An 8,911-nucleotide genomic window follows, 5' to 3' on the forward strand; every position below is an offset into this window, starting at 1 on the left:
AGCAATACTACTCGAACTCGACTCGTTAAGACTAATAAAAGTAACAAGTCTTAACGAGCTCGAAAAATTTCCCTGCTCAACACTAGCTCATTTCCAAATTCCAACTACAAATATGAATTTCAGCCATCGAAAGTTCTTCAAGCACAAAAAGAATAAGTAATATGAAAAGTGAAAATAGCAAAGAAAGTTTCATATCCCAAATTCTTAGGCAGTTAGCATTCTAACAACATGCATAAACATTCATGAACCAGTCCACCAATATAATGAATTGGCCAAAAGAAGCTCAGTACTTAATAGATTCCAACCAAGAAAGTTCCCAAAAGACCATGCAATGTTGTCCAGGTTCCAAAACAACAAACTGCCAAAAAAAGGTCACAAGCCACATAACATAACCAATAACAAAGAAAATCTGGATGTGAAATTAAAACTCCAAATGCAATCTGGACATGAAAATTTGGATGCAATTGTTCAGTTCAACAAGCCAATTGAGAGCTCCAAGGTACAGCATCCAAATTTCTGAGGCAAACCAAAAATTTGACAAAGTTAAAAAAGTAGATAATTTAATTAAGATAAATGTAATTGAGAACTAGAAAATGTAATAAAATAGAACCTTGTTGCATGCTCAGCAAACAAAAAGGGAAAATAAAAACCACCTAAATAATTGAAGTTAAAAAAAAACAACCAATAAAAGTAATAGTAAAATAATAAAGCTTACTTTCAATTTCTTTTTGATTCCATGATGATTTCTGCACCATTCTCCTCTGTACAACAATATCTAAACCGTATATGGATGAAGTGAAACTCGATAAGAATCAATAACTCGAGTTCCGGCGCTAAATGTTGCCTCCGATACAACTGTAGTCACCGGAATGGTCAAGATATCAACTACCATTTTAGACAATACTGGTTACGCAATCCTATTGCTTTTCCACCATTCCAAACAATTATATTCATTCGGATTGGAACCAGCCTTTTGGTGAGATTTTTCTAAATAATCTACCAATTCAGATTTTTGCAGCTCGATAGTCTCTATTTCTTCACAGTACTCATCAAACTTGGCCCATCTAGAAGAAGATGCAGTATGTTTGTCCTTTTCTTCTGAACCACGGGTTTGGACTTCGTTTGTTTTTCCATCTCCACTTGCTGCCACATACTCTTCATAGAGCTCAAATATGACTCTCTTCACCTTGGAAATATTTTCTTCTATCTCATAAGGTGGATACATCTAAGGGAAAGCGAACTCCACAACTTGCATTTTTTGCCTCATATCTAAAATGGCAGCAATAGCCATTAATAGATTGCATTCACCCTAATATTTGTCAAACTTGGCTTTCATCCTTCGCACCATGGCTTGGATAAAATCATTTTCATCGTGGACTCAAGAATCTAAAATGCTCTTAATATGTACAACCTCTTGGAGAAACAGATTACTTGTGGGATATTCACTCCCAGAAATGACATGTGTCGCTGTCCAAAATTTTACCAAGATAAAGCACAACTTTTCTAATTTATCCCAATCCTCGGAAGAGGGACAAAAATCATATTGTGGCTCTGTATCCTAGAAATGAGGAAAAATGTCTTTGAATTTCATAGCACAGCTTAGCATTTCAAAGGTAGAATTCCACCTTGTCTGACTATCATATAACAGCTTCTTTCCGGGATTTGGAACTGTTGTGCAATCTCGGCAAATAACAACAATCTACTCTCTGAGCAATTAATAAACTCCACGCTTTCTCTAATGCGATTGACAATGTTCACGATCTCAAAAAAGGCCATTTTGAACCAAAAGGTTCAAGATGTGTGCACAACATCAGACATGGAATAATTTGCCTCTATATAATAGCTTTTTTGATCTGCTGAAATCATCCCTCAAAAGTCTAATTGCCACATCATTCATTGATGCATTATCAACTGAAATTGTGTAAATCTTATGCTCGATACCCCACTCCTTCATACACTTGAGGAGTGGAACTACAATCTCGACCCCTCTATGAGGAGGTGCATTTTCACGAAATTGAGCACTCTTTTTTGCAACTTCCAATCTGAATCAATTCAATGATCGGTGATGACCATATACTCAACCTTTTGGTTTTTAGATTTTCAAATATCAGTTGTGATGCTTACTTTTTTCACTTTGCTCAACTTGTTCTCTGACTTTTTCTTCTCAAGCTCATATACTTGCATACAGTCATTTTTTGCCACTCCCTTAGAAATTTTCTACCATTCAGGCATCCCACATTTTTGTCTGATATTGAAACCTTCTTTCTCCGATACAGTTAAAGGATGCTCATGCATCACAACTCAATGTGTAGTTGCTTTTCTCATTTTCTCTATATCAAACTTGCCTGTATGCAAAATTGGAATAGTTGGAAATGCCTCATCAACGGGCTAGAAATTCAATTCTGACTATTTTGCAGCCAATCTAATATTTATTTTCCTCTTTGGACATGTGTTCCGACGCCTTAGCATGCTAGTGGTTTGCTTTGATTTACCCAAGAAAAGTTTTTTCGTACAGCGATTACAAATGGCATAATACTTGTCATTTTCCTCGAATCCGTCAAAGTCTCAAGTTTTTTATTTTTCCAAGTTTCAAATGTTTTACTTCGTTCTGGAATATGGATTTCATCTTCTTCATCGAATTCATCTTCTTCGTTCTGCTGATTCTCATCTCCTTGTGCATGTTGCTGGTATGTACTAATAGTAACAGGTTCATTTACATTTTGTGAGGTTTGATTAGTCCCTTTGTTTCCCGGATTTGATGTTGTTGGATTGGAAATATTTCCCAGACTGTCTAACATCAATGGGGTCAATACCAGCGGACACTCGTGGAATAGAAGAAACTTTGGGTGGACTCATGTCTTCAATTTTCAAAAACAAAAAGGCAGAAAAAGTTCAGCTTCTAAAAGACTAATCTTAATCCTAATTCCTAAGTGCAAATAGGTATACAATTATGCCCACCTACCATATGGTTTAGATTCCACAATAAAAAGAAACATTCTCGTAGAATCATTGATTAACTTAAGGAAAACGTTTTGGAATTAATCTTTTCTATATTAATAATGCAAATGCTAAGTAGTGTATGTCATATCTGTCAATTTTGACATCTAAATATCTCCTAATGCATTCATGGTTATACATCTAAAAACCTATAACTCAAGATAACTGGGACTAATAATAAAAGGGTTAAGCTTTACACAAGTGCTCCCACAACTTAAAGGTACACTTGAATTCATGCTGCAATCATCAAGGGGAAATAGCAAACTACAAGGGATTAACAAGCGAAAGCAAAAAAAGAATAAAGAAAAAAAAGACCACATAAAGGTTCACTAACCAAACGAAATAAAAAGCTAGTGTATGAACACCTTATCGTCAAACCATCATCAAATATAGCATGTTTAAAGCCTGAATGTAGATCATTCATCATGTTACTGGTCTAACAATTATAACATTGGATAAATGGACAAGCACAACTATTATTCACTAAATGTTAACAAAACTTGATATGGATGAAAAGCTTTAGCGAAATGCACTAAAAGGAGCTCCAAAAAAAACTGATTCGGAATTGGGGTTCTACATGTGCAGGAGAGATTCATGAACAACCAGGAGATACTACTACAATAAATTTAAAAATATTAAAAAATTAAAGTTAATAGTTAATTGTGATGCTTACTGGTTGCAATTGCTTGACCTTGTGGCGCAGCACTACTGGTACTTTGCATTCTCTTCACTTCTACTTCAACGGCTGTCCTTCAATTACAATTTTTTTCCTGAAAAAGAAAATTAGGGTTTCCTATATTGTTACCCATTAACCAAAATTTAACTACATGGCAATTAAAAGTACAGAGAAGGATTTTGCGGTTTTACCTGTGAATGTCGCGATTCGACGAAGATGAAAGCAAGAGGAGAGGGCGGACCGGCAGAGCAACTTTTTGATTGAGGCAGCGATTTTGTCTTGACTAGTAGAGTGCACAACTTGAATGAAGGAGAAAGAGACAAAAATCAAAGTAATGCAGATCCACAGGAGATGGAGGCTAGCAGTGAGGGAAAGAGACGAACAACGGAAGAAACAAGAGAGAAGAAAGAAGCATCTTTGTGATTTTTTACTGAATTTTGGTTTGGCATATTACTTTTAGTTTTTTCCATTAATATACATTTCAAAGTAATTCTTATATAATTACAATATTACCTTGTTGCCATTTAAGAATTTTACAAAGCATACAAGACATCGTGGGATTTGTCTAAATTATTAACCGTTATTGGCCATTTATAATTATAATTAGTATATTATATAAATAATAATAAATACTCAAGCTTAGAACCACATGCTGAAGACTCAATCACTAGATAGTAGTAGATAACAGTAATAGCAGACAGTGATTACTTAGAACCACATGCTGAAGCTGTTGCTAATATTGTTTGATTCAAGAGTGGCGTAGCATTGATATTCATAAAGGTTGCAACTTGGGAACGACCATTAGGAATTTTGACGTTTCTTCCCATACAATGCAATATAATGTCATAAATAGTAGTGTTCACTATCCTACAGTTTCTCAATTAGTCATTAACAAAACTAATTATTAACTAGTAAAGCCAATTACTACACTCTCAAACATCCATTGATATTAAATAACATATCAACTTTAACAAGAAAATTTGAGTATGATAATCATCTAGATTTAACAATCAAGCACTCAAGAGTAAACACTACTATGTACAACATAACAAAGACCAACATAATTTCTACTCTAAAATATCTATTTTTCATGATGATACAACAAATAATCTGCAGAATCAGGCAAAAACTGCTAGATTCTTTATTCATCATCAAGGATAATGTAACATAGTACATCAAAAGCTATAGTAGTCCATATACAGTGCAAAGAATCAAATATGATCAACAATGAATACTATAAAATCTGCAAAAATACATAAAAGAGACCAAATTTTAACATCATAAAATTGCAGCCATTAACCTTCAAATGGTGATCACCACCACGATTTGCAGAAGAAACACAAATGAATTTTATCCCTTCAAGCATGCTAAATTGAGAAAATGCTTAAGCCTGCCTCTCAAAGCACCTACGTCTCTCTATTTTTACAACAAGTGGTTTCCTTCATATCTTTATCCAGCCTTTTTGTCAAATATGTCAATCACAAAAAGAGCGCCTAAAATTGGCACCCTTTTCTTTGTTGCATATTTGCTCTTTTTTTATTTCTAAATTATAGTTTGATTCTGCAAATGACAGTTATAAATGATTTAACTGATTATGCCAACATAATTGTGTAATATCCTAGAACTTTTAAGGCTTGTAAAGTAATTTCGCCACAGCTAATGCTAGTTTCAAGCCCTATTTTCCTAATAAAGGAGGTTAGTAATATTACTAAAATCTTAAAGGAAACTAGTGAAATAATCAAAAATCTCATGGGAGATTTTTGAAGTTATCCCTAATCATAGTAATTAAAAGTCCTCAATGCATGTGAATTAACATTCGACTATATCCCAATTCTCACATTCATCCCTGAATTATAAATAGGGACATCTTAGTCCCTCAACTATAAACAGTATCCCATTTCACCAACGAAATCTCCAAAACTAAACAAATACCAGTCATCTGAATAGCATAATTGCATGTTGCAATGGTATAGAAAGAAAATTAGATTAAATGACATCCAAAAAAGTTTTAAATAGAGGAAACAAAGGATTTTGGGATCTAAAGTGGGAAATAGGGTATAGCTTAAGTATTAAAATGTCCCAATTTAAAGAAACGAGACCAAAATGGGCATCAGGTATAGTTTAAGAACTACTATACTCTAATACAGAGTACAGGAACTATAGTGAGAAATAAGTTGTAGTTAAAGAGTGTAAAATTGAATTCTCAATTAAGTAGAAATAAGGACAAATAAGCCAAACTATTTTCACTATAAAAAACTAGGCAATTCTTGCTGCGCATTGCATAGTAGTAGAAGATTTGCATCCACCCATCTATTAAAATATTTATCATTATTTTGCTATAGTTGTTACGTGGACATTAGTAATAAAATGTTACAAATGGAAAGGTTGGAGAAAAGATTTCTCTAAAATTACTGTACAAAATTTGTTAAAAAGAAAAAACTTATGAAAATTTAGTTGCATTAGTGAATAAAATGCAAAATTAGAAAGGACAAATAGATTTTAATTAGCCTTTGCATACTTTTTAATACAAATTGAGTCTCCTATATAACCACTATAAATTGGACCTCTTTTGATTTTATTACCAGCCATAGGAGAAATTAATTTAGTATGGTTAATTATTATAAAAGTGGAGTATAAATTTTTTGAAGTATAAAAGGGTAAAAATTTGTTGGAAGAAAATTAAGAAGACTTAGCAAATAGTTATTAAGAATATCCAAAACTAATGTAGAACACAAATTTTCTATATCTTTTAATTTTTGCTTTTTATAACTTAATGATTGCAATTGAAAAAAAAATTTAAAGCAAACAAATGTTAAATTGAGGTATAAATTTTGAGGTTATCTAAATACCAAGCGCTTAGACAAAAGATTAAACAAGTATCTGATTCATACATATCTTTCTTTCAAAGAGTTGAAATAATGGAAATTTGTGCTATTCGAGGTGGCCTTACAAGTCCCTAACTAAATACTTGTGTTTTTTCTATCTGCAAAATTTTGGGTATTAAGTTTTGTTTACAGACTTTATGCAATATTGTCAAATAGCAGTACAACTTTGTATTTGAATTTCAAATGTGTGCAGTAAGGTTTTGTTTGTTTATAACTTTGGCAATAAAAGTGGTCTTCTGATGTATTTATATAAATGCAACTAGTGTGCATGGGTGATGTTAGCTTTGGTTGAGAGGCAAGGTTTTGCAGGCTATATGCTTAGCCTTTGTTTATTAGTTTTGCTTTTGTGACTTAGTTTTCTTTATGGTTTATTTGGGCAGCTATAAATTGAAGGTTTCCAAATGTTCAAGATGATTATCCAGATTTGGAGGAAGGATTGAATAGATTGACAATTATTGTGGATGCTTGTTTTTCTATAGTTGGGCAATTCCTACCGCGCGTTACGCGATAGTATAAGATTTGTGCTTACCTTGTAGAAACCAAATTTTTGCCAAAGTTCTGTCAAAATTTTATGTTTTCTTGAATATTTTCTATTTGATGAGTCATTTATTTTCTTGCATTTTAATGTATATTTTTTTCTCATTTTTGTAGGTTTATCTTAAGAAAAGAAAATTATATTAAAAAAGTCAAAATCAAATCATGACTAAACTTACACATTTTCATCATTTTCCCTACCAAAACCACTATTAACCCATTTTACACTCAATTTCCATGCACCTTTCTTTTCATTTAGTAAAAAGCCATCATTTGACAAGAACAAAAGCCATCATTTGACAAGAACCAAACCCAATTGACTCCCTCTCGGCCATTCATTTTTTTCTCTCTCAACACTCAACATCTCCTCTAGACAAAAAACACTCACAGAAGGAAAAAATTGGGATCCCATATCTCAATCCTTTGTCTTTTCCTCACAAGAACAAAACTCCACCTTTTGGCTCCAAATACATCTCTCGGCCTCTCCCTCTAGAGACAAGACGAAAAGAAAAAAAAAACTCCCTCTCCCTCTCGGTTCTCGTCTCCCTTTCCCCCTCTCAATTTCACACACCTACTGGCAAGTCAAACACAAAAGAAAGCAAGCCATTGGACAGTTGGAGGTTTGGAATTTCATCAAAACATTTTTAACCAAGAAACTCCACTTTCGGTGGGGTTTGTCTCAATTTTTTTTTAGCAAATTAAATTCATGTTGATTGCCTAGTTTCTCTTGCTTTTGTTGGGTTTTATTGTTGCTGTGGTGCTGTTAAATATTGAGGTTAACTTACCAGCAAGATTGAAGAGAGAGAGATAGCTTTTGTGTATGCATGCTACATGTTTGATAAAATGTCAAAAATGGAAAATCGAATTAAAATGTTAATTTTGTACATATATTGTTGTTAAAATGAATAATCATGACTAGTTAATGGTTTGGAGAGGTTGTTTAATTAAAGTTTTGTGTCGATTTTGTAGTCTAAAAGGCAAAAAAATTGAATTTTAGGGGCTGTTTTGCTTTAATTTAGCCATTTTATGTTGTTTTCTTGTCAAATTAAAATCATAGTTGTATTGTAGAAACTGTAATGAGTGTTGTAGTATAATTTTTATGATTTTTAGTGAAGAATATGGTGTTTTGAAAAAATAAAAACTGGACTGTCTTTTACGATTTTCGCCACTTTTGGTTCTTTTTTTGTAAAAACTAAGCACAAAAATGGAATCTACGCGAAAAATCAAATGAGGGGGTGTATTGTGAGAAAATTTGGTGACCGGAAAATTTGCCGGCGGCCGGCGTCCGATAGCGGTCCGGCGGTGGCGCTGCCCGAGGCGGCCATAGCCGCCAGCACGAAGGAGCTTCAGCTACTCGGGTGGAAGAGGAAGAAAGAAGAAGAAGAAGAGAAGGAAAAAGAAAGAAAAGAAAAAATAAATGGGCTAATGTTTTTTTTTCTAGTGGGCTTGTGATTATTTTGGTTGTGTTCTGGGAATGGATTTTGGTTTATTTCTTTTGGGCTTCGGCTTGGGATAGGAGGTCAAAGTCCATACATTTTTTGGTTGGGCTTGAGTGATAAAAGAATTGGCTGGACTGTTTGCTTCCCTTGGACTTTTGGCTGGGCTTAGGGATTTCTGGCCCAAAGAAATAAAAATGGCCTGTTTTTCTTAAGAAGATCTGATACGAATTTGCACTTTAGCCCCTGATCATTGGAGTAGTTTTACTGTGTCCCAGAAAATTTTAAATTTCTTTCAGTTAGGTCCTTAACTTAATTGCATTTTGGTACCTGAACTTTATCTTTTATTTAATTTTGACCTCTAAACTTTGGAAAAATTATTT

At 33.5% G+C, this 8,911-nt stretch overlaps 1 long non-coding RNA gene across 1 annotated transcript; it reads right to left on the reverse strand.

Moving 5' to 3' along the window:
- Positions 1 to 277: 277 nt before the first annotated feature.
- Positions 278 to 4,102, reverse strand: LOC140021428 (uncharacterized). The gene is made up of 3 exons (XR_011825165.1): positions 3,865 to 4,102; positions 3,671 to 3,767; positions 278 to 516 (listed from the first exon to the last, which is right to left on the reverse strand). It is a non-coding gene; the product is annotated as an uncharacterized lncRNA (long non-coding RNA).
- Between the last annotated feature and the right edge of the window lie 4,809 nt (positions 4,103 to 8,911).

This window comes from Coffea arabica, chromosome 1e (assembly GCF_036785885.1).
Source record: "Coffea arabica cultivar ET-39 chromosome 1e, Coffea Arabica ET-39 HiFi, whole genome shotgun sequence".
NCBI lineage: Eukaryota > Viridiplantae > Streptophyta > Magnoliopsida > Gentianales > Rubiaceae > Coffea > Coffea arabica.